Genomic DNA, 16,754 nt, shown 5'->3' with positions numbered 1-16,754 from the left:
ACTTGCTTGTTGATTTTATGCCACCCTGTGTTTCTTCAGCCAGAAGTAGGTTACACCAGTATCAGATATACATTACCCTCCTTTATGATACTGCATCAGCTTTCAAGGAGTTGTATTTAAGGAGAAACTACAGAATTCACTTACATTTTTGCAAGCATCCAAACTATTGTATCTTAACTTTCCACCTTGAACCGCCACACAGTAATTGGGATGCTAACTTCTTCCTCACTCAATTATGAGGCAAAACACATTTCCTGTGATTGAACTCAAATTGTTTCACTTTGCAATTGGCTGTGCCAAGAGCATCCATGTGGACTGATACTGTGTCTCAGCTCATTTCCATAGATACAGCAAACACATAACTTGTAATCATGAGAAAAAGTTCCAAACCAGAGCGTTCTATCAGCCTGGCATTGCCCATTATAACAATTGCCTTAGTCTAAAGGAAACAATTTTGAAGTACACAAATCCAATTAATGGATGGTCTCACACAGGTCTTATCAAAGAATTAAACAATAGGTACCATTAGCATATTTCAGGAGAAAAGTATTCAATCCATATATTTAATTAATAGTATTTATACAACATGGTACTCTGCATTGTGAAATCAGTGAATGTTTTTAGTTACAGGTCCAAAATACAGCAGAAAAGAACTTCCTTTTAACTCTGTGGTATTACTATAAGTGCAGTTTCATTTTATTTTTATTTTTTTTTCAGACAAAATTGTAACCACACTAATTTGCTCCATTGCTCAAAGGTAATGTGTAAGCAAGCCACCACATCCTTAGTCTCTGTTATATCAAGATAACAGTGCAATGTGCTGAAATACAGCAGTGTATTTTCATATGCTTAGATGAAGAAAAGTGTAAATTCACCTTTTGTATTAGTATGAATTCAGTTCAAATACAGCCAAGCCTTTCGGAGATCCCCCCATAGATTTATAATATAGACAGTCATAATAATTTGAAAATATAAGAAACATTGGAATATAAATTAGAAGTGGAGGAAAAAAAAAGGATTTTGCAATAAGATTCCAAAAGCTCACTCATTCTTACCCTCCCAGCTGTTGTAATTATTTCTTCTCTATTTGTACTAGTGTAGCTGGATACTAGATAAGCGTTTGCTTTGCCATCTGATAACGAGTGACTTTCTTGATAGCAAAAAGATACACTATTTAGTTTCCAGAAATGTTCATCCTTTAAATGCAAATTTCCACTTTGAATGTTGCCTATTACTTCTTCTTCCTTCCTCCCCACAAGTGCATCCCCAGGCAGTCAGGCTGGACAACAGAGACCTTGATGATATAGGTTGCCTGTCATATGCATGGGTACCACTCGCTGTAGGAACTGGTATTTCTACACTGAAACATACTGAGGTACTGAGGATTCAGCTACACTCAGGAAGATCTTTTTTTTTTTTTTTTTTTTTTTGGCACAACATATGCTTTCTCTGTTAGACACTTTACCTATTAAGTAGCACGTAAATGTGTCCAATCTTTCTCACCCATTTTTAAAACCCTTGCATAGCTGCCTGTAGTTTGGGAGAGAGGAAGAAAGGTACGAAAACTTTTGATTTCCAGAATATAAGCATTTTCTTAATTCTTTTGCCTCACCTATGTATCATATATCCTGGTTTCAGGTGGGATACAGTTCATTTTCTTCATAGTGGCTGGTATGTACCGTGTTTGGGATTGAGAAGAAAAATAATGCTGATAATACCCTGATGTTGTAGCTGTTGCAGAGCAGTGCTAACACAGAAAACAAAGGCTTTTCAGCTTCTTGTGTTGCCCTGCCAGTGAGGAGGCTGAGGGTGCACCAGGAGCTGGGAGGGGCCACAGCCAGGACAGTTGGCCCAGACTGACCAAAGGGGTGTCCCATACCTTGTGGTATCACATGGGTCATTAAAAACTGGAAGATTTGGCAGGGGATGATCACCACTGTTCAGGAGCTGGCTGGGCATCAGTTAGCAGGTGGCAAGCAATTGCATTGTGCATTACTTGTTTTATATATATATATAATTATTATTATTTTCCCCGTATTTTTCTATCCCATTAAACTATCTCAGCCCTTTCTTTCGTACTGATTCTCTCTCATCCCACTCAGGGGGGTGGAGGGAGTGAGAGAATGGCTGTGTGGTGCTTAGCTGCCTGATGAGTTAAACCACAACACATATGATCCAAAACCAGATACTAAGTAAAAGAATTAAATGTTTAGACCAGACATGTAGCAAATGTTAGACATGCATTTTAATTAATCATAACAGAATATTAAAAGAACTATCAGCATAGCAGTAAAGATTACATATTCATATAAATGTTTTCATTATCACTGATTTAGATTTAACCCTTGGCCTGACAAAACAAGACAGTACCTACGAAAGATGTATTTCAGGTTAGGATTCAGTGGCAAACACCTTTTATTGGTGTCAGCACTTAACGTCGCTCACTCTTATTAATAGCAGTTTTTTGTCTAGTCAAGGCAGAAGGTAGAAGTAGGGGCTCAATCCACTCTGCAGCTTTCCTCAACATGTTGACAGTCATCCTCCTCAGTCCTCGAAGATTAAGATGACTGAACGTTTTCTGTGCAGGACAAATAACCATAAGAAATTTGCTTGACCACAACTTTCAAGGGTGGATATGCTGATTAGTCTCTTGGTAGCTGTTTCTCATATCTCTGGAAGAACATCTCTTTTTTTCTTTTTTTTTTGCCGCTGGTATCTGAAGCAAACCTATGTATTTGATGACCCCACCTCTTTAAAGGGATACTAAGTTCAATGTCATCTTCCTCAACTCCTATTTCAAGCAAGAGATTTTCTCTAACGAGTCACGTGTTATGTTTACCCAGATACTTTTGAGTGAATGCAGCTATTGTGCTTCTAATTGGTATAAAGCAATACAATGAGAAATGTAGTGTAATATGACGAAAAAAGCAGCATGTCGCTGGTACTTGAAGGACACAAAACTGTGGTGGCCACTGTGGATTGGGCAGGTGGTTGGTATATTCTGAAGTCACACTTGTCTCTCATTCTTTATACATAAGAACCAGCAAGTATGCTCTTAACTGTAATGGTAAATACTGCTATTGTGAGCTGGCAACATCTGTTTCCTTGAGTTACACTTCACCTGAAGTTAGATTTTCCAGAGGATATAGATCTACATTACATATAGCAGGTAGATTTCCATGCTGCTTTCTGTGCTAACAGCAAACAGAAGTGGGAAAGTCACCTCATCTGCCACAGGCAGGCAAGATCCTTATTCTAAATTATTTCCTACTTCTGAAGTAAGGGAACTATCTCCAGAGAGCTGATTCATAACCCTACAAATTTTGAGTGTTGTACCCCTTTATTGCATCAACTAATGAATCTTAAAAAAGCACAGCAAAATTCAAGCTATACATAATTTTAAGTGCCAAGCAAGGTAATCCTTTGAAAGTAAGTGCCTGAACTTCCTGTGTAGCAAATGGAGAGAAACACCTTAAAATGCATCTTGAAGGAAGTACTGTACACCAAAAACTCCTAATTCCCACAGCTACCTGTACTTACCTTTTGTATGATGTGTAATTTACATTGCTTCCTCCTGATATTCAAAGACGAGCATGCAGAAGTATGAATCTGTCACACAAAGCACCCAGATTTTCAACAGCAGCAACAATTAACAACCACCTTCCTCTCCCAACTGTTCAAATTTGTCCATTTGGCTATTGGCGGCATTCAGCTTGAGCTAGACAACTGTATAGTTTCTGCATTGTATTATCTATCATCTCCTCTGCTAAGCAGAAGACACAGACTGATAGGTGTCTCAGGAACTGCTGTAGAAAGAAGCTACACGCATCCCTTAATTCCACTTAATGTGTTGCAGTGGGTTGTTGTTCTCTTACATAGATTAATGAAAAGTGAAGTGGTGTTATACTGCTTTTCCTTGAGAATCAATGAGGCTAACTTGGCAATGGTGTCCCTGACAAAGTAAGAGCATTTGCAATGTCAAGAATGAAATATTTAAGCTCCCATGGAAGGCACTTCAGAAACAGCCTCTTATTTACTCAAAGTTCTCCAGATTTCCCTCTGAATTCACAGTCTGAGATATGAGCCTAAGTAATGTCCTAAAACATTACTCATTGATAATTTATTCCCTCCAAATCAGGTCCCCCAACAACCAGTTTTCACAATATTTTGTTTTCTTCAGGGTGACTGGCAAGTTAGCGAAAAAGAAGCTTATGTACATATATATACATTATGCACATATACACATAGCCTTAAGTGAAGCATGTGTATGTACGCAAAGTAAAATATACACATCTTAATATACACCTGTTTCTTCTGGGGAAGGAGTACCATCCAGGGTTGTACCCAATATGTATTTATGAATGAAAAAAAAATAATTATATCTTAGAGGATTTTTTTTCCCACCACAAGTTTTCCATTTCATACAAAGTATACTGAATTGTTTCTTTTAAATCACCCAAACACTCCATCTTAGAAGAAAGATATTTTTTATGTTCATACTTAAACCCACAGTTCTTTCTAGTTTTTATGAACTTTATCAGAGGATAATTTTATTAATTCTCCAAGTGATAGATGTACTGACAGTGCAGTATAACTTGCAGGTGATTTTTCTGTGCCTGAAAACCTGAAAATTAAAAGTTGAATAAGAGAACAAAAACAAAATATGTTTTTTTTCTAATGAGATCAGATACAGAGAGGAAAGAGAAGTGCTAAGAAATTAAACTGTACATCAGTCTCAGGCCAAAAGAATACTGAAAGGAGCATCCATCTATCTTTAGTAGGGTAGCTTTAAACTGCTGCTCAAGATCAAGGATCATCAAGCTTGGGAGAGTTAGGCAAAAAAAACAGACTTATTTCAAATCAAAAGGGAAAGTTTTAATGCCCTTCATGCAATGCCTGATGATGGTATCACACGTGCCTGTTGAATTAGCCATTTTTTAATATAAAAGTTCCTACATTATTAACTTTTTCTAAAGTGATATTTGATGGGAAAAGTAATATCCGTATGAAGTATTAAGTGTTTCTTATGAAAGAGCTGTATAAATCTGGCAGAGCATAATAATTATGCTGTCAAATATACAAGATTCCATTTTCCCCAAACTATCTAGATCACCAAATTTCACTTTCAGAGACTGTCATCAGGACAGTAAGATTTATCTTGTCTCCAAAGACCCAGAAGATGCTTTTGCTGAAAGCACACAGATCTAAGGGTTAATTCTTTTTTTCCAGTACTGCTGCATTTAGTTTGGTTTTGAATGATGGCTTTCTCTGATCACAGGCAGGGAAACATTAACTGCTGTTTGTTTATTCTTGTTTTATCAGCTTACCCAAGAGAAAGAATGTTTGTGGTTTGCAGAAGACAGACTACAAGAGGATCTTCACTGTGTGTGTCCATTATTTGCAGCATGTAAATCTCCACTGCATCTCTGGGTCCCTTCCCACATCCCCTCCATCCAATGAGATTCCTTATTCTTCTTGTTCCTTTCTCAGAAGTGAAAAGAAAATTTCTATTTGTTCTGTTATGTGTTCAGGTGATGATGGAATAGCTGAGTCATGGTAATGTTTACTGAAGGAGAGGATTAACAACTAATATCCCAGCTGACCAAAACTGTGTTTTATCCCTCTGAGGAATTTAGCAGGTCCACCTCCAAAACTCCAAATTAGACATGGTAAAATGAACTTTTATCAAGGACTGCCTAACTGGATTGCTAGATGAGTTACAGTAGCTATGGGAACTATCATTTTAAATAGTCTTGGATTTCAGCATGTTAATTTCCAGCCAGAAGATTGTATTGCAGGAAGTTTTTGCATTAACTATTTTAAGAATTTGTGCAAGCCATTAATTCCTTCATTTCTGTCATTTATATTGAAATTTAAACCCTTTTCCTATAAGATTTATCTAGAATACATTAATTTGTAAATATCTTCAATACAACTGAGTAGTGATATACAATCTCTTCTCAACCATCAAGGAAATGAAGAGGACAAGTTTAAGTACTGGAATAGGAATTCATTCCAGGGTGTACCTGCAGCACCAGTTTTAAGTTCAGCAGAGCTGAACTTTACTACCCTATCTTTGGCCTTGTTTCTTGAAATTATCAGGCTATTATTGCCAATATCCCCATAAAATTAGAGGATTCTGTTAAGCTCCAATAAAAAATTTCTTCTAACAGACATTTGGGGTCATAAAGGCATAAGGCAGTTCTGTAAATATGAAGAGTTGTCACTGAAGAACTGACAGAAGGTCAATGTCTTCAGAAACTGCCCTCCAAGGACAAGCTCTCTTTTACTCTCCCCAAGGACAGTTCAATTTCGTTAGCTAGAGATCTCAGATCCTCACAGGTTAATTACCATTTCTGAGACTACAAGAGCTAACTAGTCATGAAATACCTAGCATATCAACTGCTTCTTCATTGTCTATTTAATTGCAACTGAATTTTCATTGTACATATTTTTCAAAATACAGAGCTCTCACTAGCATCACAAAGTTACACATACATCAAATAGGAAGACATCAATCACATTTTAATTTCATGTTCAGGTAAATATAATAAACCATCTCCCCAAGATGACAGTTTGTAGGACTAAAAAGAGTCTGAATTAATCTACTTCCTGCAGAGTAAAACCACTTAAGTATGTACATGTCATGTCAGCATTTACAAAAAAAAACTGTCAAATTGTCAATTCTACTAATAATGTGACAAAACAATTTATGTTTCTGAAATTTAACAGTATGATTTTTGGTCTCTCAGGTCTTGAAATTACACTTATTTAGATTTAAAATAGCAAGATAAAAGTCTCTAAAGTTGCCTTCAGGCTAATTTAAGAAAAGCTTCCATCATGCTACAAATTTTCTAAACAATTACAATAATGGATATTTCTTCTTACATAGTAATTCACATTGCAATTATCATTGCACAGTAAACAGTTGCTATTAATAACTAAAAATGGTGTTTGTTTTTTTTTTCTGTCTCTGTGAAAAATTGAAGATCATCATGAAAGCATGATAGGACATCCATTACGGCCAAGCTCTGTATAACTGGGAGGTCAAAAGGTCAAAATTTGCAATGGAGAAAGTTTTAAAGCAGTGAAACATAGGAGTAAATATCCACAGATGGAAAAGGAGCTGTCTGTCCCCAGAAGGCAGTATCTAATACTGCATCTGCTGCAATTTGTTAACACACAGTGAACCTACTCATCGGCCCAACTTACAGCATTCTGATTTGCATCACCACATATTCTTGGAGCATGTGAGTTGGACTCATTTAGTATGAAATCAAGCCACTAGAGCTCGTGACACCATTAAAGCTAAGCTAAAGCCAAACTCTCTGAAATATCTGCAAGATTTACGTACCTCTTCAGCACTATTTCCATCCCCAAATCCACCCATCTTACATCACACTGCTTGCTAGTGAACAGTTTCTCCATTTTTTTTCTTGAAAAATCTGAATGTGTGCTCAAATGCAAGAAACAGAAGCAAATGTGTTATTAAAACACCGAAGTTCCTATCTTGTCATGTGTGTTTGTGTGTAGGTGCATGGGGAATACCAGAATCTCTTCAGTCCTGAATCAGAGAAGGATAATAATACTTTAATATTTTTCATTAGCTAGAGAAAAATAGCAGAATTAAGGTTTTATTTTCTTCAAGGTTTCATTTCAAAAGCACAAATAAAAAAATGAAGGAATTAGCTGAAACGTTATTTAATAATCACATGAAAAATTTCTTGGCCGTTTTATTAACGCCTAGGCGATATCAGAATAGAACAAAATTCAGTCAAGGCAAAACGCATCAGAAAAAAAAAGTTCAGAGCAAGACTGCGTCACAACAAAATGCAGTTACATTTCCTTCAGAAAACATTTCAAACACTTTAAGCCACCCCCTCACACCCCCCCCCCCCAAAAAAAAAAAATAAAGTTTGGTTGTCACGTTTGAATTTCATTTTTGCAATACACCATTGAAGAACAGGATCTCTTTTCACCATTTACTTATTCCCTCGTTTTGCTTCATTCTGCCTCCATTATCAGGCAAGACCATACATTCCAAAAGTCTAGAGATAATTTGAAGAATCTCAAAGTACAGACCTCAACTTGCTCTGCTGCCTAGGGCTGCCATAATTTATCACACACCATTGTTCAGATGACAGCCATGTAATCTTGTCAATATGTAGAAAGACCCACATCTCCCCAGACAGAGCCCAGAGTGACATTTTCAAATGAATGTGTCACCCACGATGCGTTATTCACATTGTGTTCAGTCATCCTACTGAGGAGCAGAAACAACAGTTTGTTACTTAGAGGTTCATTTGCACAATAGCAGCAGGCAGCTTTTTTTGGAAATATCCTCTGGACAGGTCATTTCTCTCTCAGATGCTTAGGGAAAATGAGTATCTTTGCCATCAGGAGGATGACTGACTCATAAGCTAAAATGGGTAAGGTTTGTTATAGGTGTTAGCCAGGATGAAAATGTTAGAACAATGTTGGCTGATGAAGACTTGTTCTTGAGGCAGTGCCAGAGTAGCCCCCATCCCATGGGCATTTGAAAGGACAACCGTGACGTGACTGAAAGGTTTTGTTACATCTGCAAGACAGCATGAGAAAATCGAACCAGGCAGGTCCTCAACATTCAGAAACACTCCTTCATCCCGCCCCTCCATCAGGGCAGCCCCCAGCTTGCATTTGGTCCTGACATGATTGAAATGGCAGGTCAGGAGTGCTCCCTGTCCTAGCAGCTTCCTTACGCCTGCAGAGCCCTCTGACTGGGAGTGGAGGAAATGCATTTGTTTGCCAGCACAAAAGAGAGAGATCACAAGTTAAAAATCTGCTGAGGCTTGGTGGAAAACGTGTAGAACATTAATTTTAGGGACACTTCTGCTGAAATATCATATCTCAGGGGAGATTCAGCTGTTTCTTTTTAATTATTTTTAATGACAATAGAAAGAAAGAAAAAGCTTTGTGGCTCAGAAGTACTCTGCCCTTGTTACTTGTCTTCCTACCTGAAATCAATCATATTTGATTTTAGTTATGCCCCCCCAAAACTAACGGTGACAGTACCAGAGGAAAAGAAAGTCTTTTCATTAAATCCCAATGCTGAAAATTGAAATGATTTGGTTTCACTTCTGATTTTATCATTTATCCTTGAGGTGACCTGTGGGTGAACAGAAAAAGAATTTTTTTTTCTTCCACTTTGTGGTTATTTTGTCCAAAAATTTAAATTGTTATTCCCATCCAGAAATTTCTTTAGCAATGTTTGACTTGTCAGACAAAACCTCTCTGTGTTGTACCCCCTCTTCCAGGAGGCAATAGATATACATAATTGTGATGCTAAATGAAGTTCCATTGCTATAAAGGCCGGTAATGGAGTGGAGAATCAGACCTAGTATTTTAATTATTTACTAAATGCTGCAAAGAGTCTAGAGATATGACAGCAAATGGCAGATCTGGCTGAGAAATGTATGAACTGCCAAGCCACAAAATTCCTATTTTTCTGCAAATGCACTCCGCGTAATAATCACTAAACATATTGAGCCCTCCCGCATATAAGCAGAGCTTTCTCTAATGGGAATGTTTTCAAAGTTCTCTCTGAGGCTAAAGTACATCTTTATGTCTGGGAGGATAATAGGACAAACTTATTTTCCATTGCAGATAAAGAAGATGTCTTTTAAACTTGCTCAAGGGAAATTTCCAGCTGGCCAATTACTGCTAGCAAAGATCTCTTCTATAAAATGGTATTCCACCAGGGTCAACTGGCTAGTAAATGTGTTTTCTAAAGACAAAAAGTACATAATTACTGAAAAGGACTTCTGGACCTTGCTGGCGGTTAACATTGCTAAAATGGACATTTTTTGCTTAGCACATAAACACAAACAGATGGGCTGGCACCCAAGATCTAATTATCAGAAGAGGTTCCAGTGCTTGTTGTCTTTCCATTTGAAGGAAAAAAAGAAAAAGAAAAAAAAAGAACAAACAAAAAATAAAACAAAGAAAGAAAGCCTTAAAAAATATTTATATGGCTATACCATCTATGACTTGGCAACAATGGCATTGTGTGGGTAGAAGAGAACAGAGAGGAAAGCTGGGCGTTTGTAACCCCTCATGTAATGAGTAACCACATGAAAACCATGTTTCTAAATATGTCCAGTCACAGCAGTTTCTTGAGTAGCCTCAACTTCAGAGTTACAGTTCTCACTGATAAGGGCACACACTCCCAAAGGGAGATCCGAATAGTAACACTTACCTGCTAGAAGGTATCTCAAGAGGTCTGCCAAGGGAGTGGATGTGACCAGAATGTACCTAATTATTTAGATAAACACTTGCTTTCTTTGGTTGCTCTCATTTTTCCTTCTGAGCATTTTTGAGTAAATCAGGAAATTTTCATGCAGTGTACTTCAAGGACTGCCCTCGGGTAAACCAGAACTGAACTTTTCCCTCATTCTACCTAGAAGTTTTAGGGGAGAAAATTAAAGTACTATATCCCTTTAGTGCATCATCCCAGGCTTTTAGGCTCCTGCAAGTTCATTTCTTACAAAACTTAAGAATTAGACACTACAATAATCTTATGAACTAAAAAGGCAAAAGAGACCCAAATATAATTACTCCACTAACTTAACATTGACTTAACGGACTTCCAGAAGCTGCTTCCTGTAGACAAGGAGATGAAAGGGAATATCTAAAAGTACCCCTTTAACCCCTCTAAATCTTTCATATTTGTAGAACAAGCTGTGGGACCTTTCTTAATGAGCATTCCTGACTTCAACAGAAATTGTGTGTGCATAAAAAAAAAACCTTAGCTAGTGACTGACTGCTTGGAAAATAAATGTTGATGGTTAAATGATGACTGTGTCTTCCTTAGGTCTCTTACATGACATAAGCCTTCCCCCTCTCTCCCAGCATCATAAACCAAAAACAGGCTTCCAAGATATTTAAAATCAAAACTACTCTTTGTAAAAGGTTCCACTTTCCTTCTTTGGAGTAAAACTGGAGCAGCACTAAATCAGAGATCAGTATCTATGCTAAGATACGAAGTATGGATGAAAACATTTAAAAAGAAAAGAAAATATTGTGAAGAAAACTGTTCATCATGTCACCACCTTCAATTAGTGGCCAAGTCAGAATCTCATGGCATATTTAAAAAGTAGCATTAGGAGTAATTTCAGTATTTTGTTCTCTGAATTTCCTGTAAATGACATCAGCTTGCTCACGTTGAGAATTTGTGATAGCAACACTACTAACTAGTGCTTTACTTGATCTTTTGTCAACACCTCCGTGGGCCTTCCACTTTATTACTCAACTCACAAAAGTTATTTTATTTTTCTTGAGAATTGTTGCTCTTTGTCAAATAAAAGTTTTAAATAGGGTGCAGTGTAGAAAAAACAATTATTTTTTGAATGTGCCTTCATGGAAGTCAAAAGACAAGCATTCGTGGTGGAAACAAACAAATGTGAAAAAAACTATTAATATTGTATTTTGGGGAGAAGAGAGAAACAATCGATTTTTTTTTTCTTAAAGCCATAATTTTGTTGCTTCCAGTGACAAGATATCCAGATGCATTCAAGACACAGGAGCAGAGCAAAAAAGCATATAAAATGTGGTTTTCTAAAGTCTGTGCGTTCACTATCATCAAATGCTCTGGATATACCTTGCCCTTTCAAATCCCTTTTGGGTTTCCTAGAAAGGCCAAACTACTTTTAGGATGAAAAACCTTGATAAGTTTGTGAAAGGAATTAAACGATATGGCTGCCTGTAATACCAGGAGACAGCACTGAGTGACCTAAAAATCTCTTCTGGTCCTAGTTTTATATTATTCCTAAGGCAATACCTTATTTTACAGACACTTAAAGGGATTCAACTGAATTTGCCTGGAGGTCAGAATATGCCCATCAGGCTGAGAGAGATATTAGATGAACAGGGTGGGAACATTATGGCTGGAAACTAAATATGTGTTTTAAGATCCTTCTCAGACAGGTAAATAACTCATATCAAGGTGATTTCAAACACTTAATACAATTCTAATGAGCCCTAGTCACCTAGGCAATATGAAAACAACACACAGGCTCAAATTATGACCGAGAAATGGAGTGTATAATGTATGTAAGAACAGAGGGGAAGTAAACAGAAGTATTGCAACAAGTCACCTCTACATACAAGCTGAGTTGTCTGGGTTCAAGGGAACTCAAAATAGAAACTGTGCAGGTTTGGGGGTAGCATAGTCCAGGCAGCATTAAAAAAAAGGGGGGGGGGATAAATACATAAATAAAACATGCATTAGCTCATGGAGTAGTGTCCCTAACTACAACCTCATGGAGTACTGTCACTGCCTAAGGGGCGCAATGCTATTTATGACAAAAACTACTTTGAACACAGATGTGAAGAGCAAAAAAAAAAAAAATGAAGAGTGTCCAAACTCCATTGTCCCACCTTGTCTTGCTCATCCTGTGTCTGCTGCAGCTGTATTCTTTTGTGATGAGGTGTAGATATGGTAAGAGAGGAAAAGAAAGGAAAAATCTTCCACTCCAAGGTCTGCTTGAGCAGTTCCCTCTTACAGCTGGATGAAACTGGGAAGAATTCATTTGCTTGCCACTCATCTTTTCCACCTCATGATCATCTGGACAGAGTTTAACATTAACACATGCTTCAGTAAATCCAGCCTAGTTCAATCTCCCATCTGAAGAAATAGCTAGATAACACAAAATAAGTCAAGGATGGAGAATCAACTCTTCTGACAAATTCAAGTGCTCCTAACTGACACCTGAGCACCACTTTGGAGTCATTGTCTATAGCTTGGACAAATCATAGCACCTATTGCCTCAGTGAGGGGAAAAGACACAGAAAGAGACAAGAACAGTGCAATCCTTCAGCAGCTGCGAATTTCATCTAGAATGCCTCCATCAGGTTTATTTGTTTGATAGAAATGACTCCCTTGCCCTCTTCCACTGCTTTTTTCCTTCTCTTTCTTCTATGATGAAGTTAAAATAGGTATTATTTGTGAAATTACAGGTTCAGTGGAATGGAGAAGCCAGCCCTAATAACTACCCTTCAAGAGCTGACATGCTGATCAAATATGCCCTGTTTAAAAATAAAATAAAAATAAAGTAGTAGTAGTTATTTGTATATGAGAATGATTCCTGGGGTTGTAAATGGGTGCAGACACTTGGGGAAAACTGAGTTTAATTTGTCAATGAAGTTATCTGTGACTTTCTTCCAGTCCATGCCAATTGGGCAGTAGCTGATAAATTAATTGCTGAACACAAAGTACTGCCATCAAAAACTCGTTGATGTTATTTTTTTTCCTTTTTCAATTTTTATTTTTTTCCTGGCACCTGCTGCTTCTCCTCTACCACTGTCCTCTGTGTCTTAAGGTTCCTTTTACCAACTTTTTAGCACCAGTAGCTGGGGTTCTGTTGCCAAAGCACAATGGATTTAAACAGGCATGCCAGGTGGATGTGCCAACACCAGCTCAACCTTTTAATCTTAATTAACCTATTAATACTTTGCTTGCAAGATGACCAGAAATTCATTTGCAGACAACATTAGCTGGGCAGAGATGTACCTACTACAAACCCTCTTGTTACAGAAAGGTGGACTGGTGGCACATCAGGAGATACAACAATTCAAAGGTTGCCTCAGGTATTCAAATCAGCTTTCAGACCACTCCTGTATGTCAGGCAGTACCATTTATTCTCCCCCCAGCCTTGAAGAAAGATCATCATAAGCAAATACAAAGCAGAGGAAGCTTCCATTGCGCTCTATAGGAACCAGACCCAACAGTTTATCTTCTGTATGTAAACAGTCATCTTTTTTTGAAATTATCTTTGCCAAGCTACCTTATTCCCCTCTTTTAAAGGAACTGTGTGAAGCCTGATCATTTCCAGAGACCTGGAAACCAATACGGTTTTTACACAGCACACTTTTCACAAGGTTGAGAGTGCGAGCATGGCTAGATACCCTCACTTCATACAACTCAAACTGCTCCCATAGCCTCAGACTCCAGCCAAAGATTTAAGGCAAACTCCAAATTGCACAGGCTTGTTATAGCACTATGAGAGCTCGCCTCTTTACGGATGACAATGGTACAAAGATGTAAGCAAGGCGCAGACTGAAAGTAGACAAATGCTTTGAGTTTTTCTGTGGAAGGTGTCAGAGAAGAAATAGTATTAATAGAAGGGATGCCAGGGGAAGGCAGTAACCCCCTTGTTGGGTGGTTCAGATAGTGAACGAAGACATTTCTCTGCTCAGTCTTTGGTTTTCACTGCAGGCTCTGTGCAGAGGGGCTGTTCTCCTGCCATTTACCCATTGAGAATTTTCCCTCAGAATGAGTAATACAGGTTTGATCTCAGCACAGATGGGATCCTGAGCTCTGCCAAGTCCTAAATTACTGTGACAGAGTAGTGACAACTGACAATTCCCTGCCTTTTAACATGCCTCAGTCAATGAAAAATGAACAAATAGAAAATGTCATGTGAAGATCAGGTTTCTTGAGTTAATTATATATACTTGTTTGTGTGTGTGTGTGTGTGTATGCTGCAGGCACTTTGTGTTTAATCAAGTGGACTATTATTAAATAAGTTAATGAAAAAGGAGTAAATATCTTCAACTAATGTGATATACCTTTTGGGGAAACAACTATTGTGGTTACATGGAGGGGTTTAGAATGGAGATCATTATTGCCAAAACACTTAAAGGCAAAAGTAAGAAAAAGCTAGCTTACAAACCCAAAATCAGGGGAGATAAGGTGGCAAAGGACTAAGTGTCATATCATTGCACAATTACATCCCATTCCAGCGACATGAAAACCCTTTATTTTCCATGTTGATTCTGCTCCCATGAGAAATGTAGAAAAGAAATGGCAACCACCTATTTGACAGAACTAGGACTGAATCCTGACCTTGTATCTGATTGGTATGTCAGTGTCGATCATTTCAGTTTTTTCTTATTTTACTTCAAGCTTGAAACTTTCAGCACCACCCAGTGGATGTGGCCACAGCACTATGGCACAATTAAACATAGGTGTTCATTTTTTAAAGGATAAGAAAATAACAGTCACTTCTCCAAAGTGGAGACACACCTAGAAGAATGTTCCACTTCTGGGTTGGGGAACAAGAAGTACAAAAAAGTGAAAGGACAAAATTTTCTGTGGGAAATGATAGATACGAAGTGTACCTATGTATTGTTGTGGGTGGGGCATTTATTTACTTTGCCAAGAAAATAGATCAGTTCTTATAACAGCTGTCAGTGTATGAGAAGAATATTCATTTGTGCTAGCACAAATGAGCTGACAGATAATTCTCACAGTGGCATGCACTGAACTCCCTAAGCTAAATTCTAGCATCACTAAACTAAGACTCAAGGAACAGCAAGAAGGTTGTTTAAGGAAGAACAGTGATGCAGTCACAGCACTGTGCATCATCAATTGTGTACAACATTCAGATTGTGGAATTATTTCTCACAGACAACCCTATTTCCATCAGAAGCTATTAGGGCTCAAAACTGTAACTGTGGAGGCTCCACACCCCTATGCCTGAAAGCAGCTACTACTATTAAAAACAATGCTTTCAGAAGAGATTCCTTTCCATTTCAGGACCAAATAAGAGACTGGATTTTCAGTTCCTTTTCTTTAGGATGCATGCAAAATGTCAGAGTGCTCCAAAGATCAGGGAAAACAAAAACAAACCCCAAAGACATGACAAAACTACAATTAAATCTATCAGTGTTCTGGAAGATCAACTATCAACTTAAATATAATGCCTAAAGACTTTTCATTACCTAGCCTAGGGAAATTCTTCCTTCAGGCTCCCTTCCCTCTAGGCTGGCATTCCCTAATTCTGCTTCTTTTTGAAATGAAAGAGCTGCTTGGATTTGTGACAGCATCAGTTTAAAAGGAAATTATACATCTTTGGAAAGCAGAAGGGATATCACTCTTTAAATGCAAGATGTTGCAAGATGCTACCTTTCATTTCCAGAGCATTCCCACCGGCAAGTCAGCTCTGCATTTGACTGACACCTAGTTAACATTAAGTAGGCCAAGGCACTCACAAAATTTACAAATTTACAAGGGAAAGTAAAAAGATTTTTTTTTTCCTAGGTGTGGGGTTTTATTTCAGTTAAATGCCTTACTTGATTTTAAATGGAAAGGAATTTTTATATATGTGCATTCAGTTGTAAGGCAAGCTATGAAGACTGCAGAAGTATCAGTAGTTGACTACAGAAATTTATTTATTCACAACACAAGTCCCACTAGGAAATGCAATCCATTTGCCAAAGAATCCTTTAAGCAGCTATATCAATCCACAGCCACTCAAGAGGGGAAATTTGCAACACTTAACTACTTCAATCTAATTTCCAAATCCTCACTATCTACAGTCTTTAAAGCCCAAGAGCATGGATTTTGTATAATTGATCTTGGTACTGCAGGATACCTAAGTAGAAGATTGTGTTTCTCTTTTGGCATCACATCTGAAAAACAGATGCTACTGTGTTGGTAGTGAAAAGAGTGAAGCAATTCCCACATTGGCTGGCACAAAATTGTCTCAGCATCACAACCCTACCAAGCCTCAACAGATAAAGACAGGAAGAGGAGATATAGACGGCAAAAAGATTATTTAATAAAAAATGGAAGTCCAAGTGAGATGCTGGGCCCAAGAAGTTAATTTTTCTTATCTTTGCTCTAAGCACATAGAAATATTTTATAAAAAGATAAGATTACACTTAATATTAGAAGCAGCTTTGGGGTGTGACTGACAGTCCCCACTGAAGCAGTG

This window comes from Anser cygnoides, chromosome 7 (assembly GCF_040182565.1).
Source record: "Anser cygnoides isolate HZ-2024a breed goose chromosome 7, Taihu_goose_T2T_genome, whole genome shotgun sequence".
NCBI classification, from domain to species: Eukaryota; Metazoa; Chordata; class Aves; order Anseriformes; family Anatidae; genus Anser; species Anser cygnoides.
The sequence above is the reverse complement of the archived record's forward strand: the minus strand, read 5'-3'. Positions refer to the sequence as shown.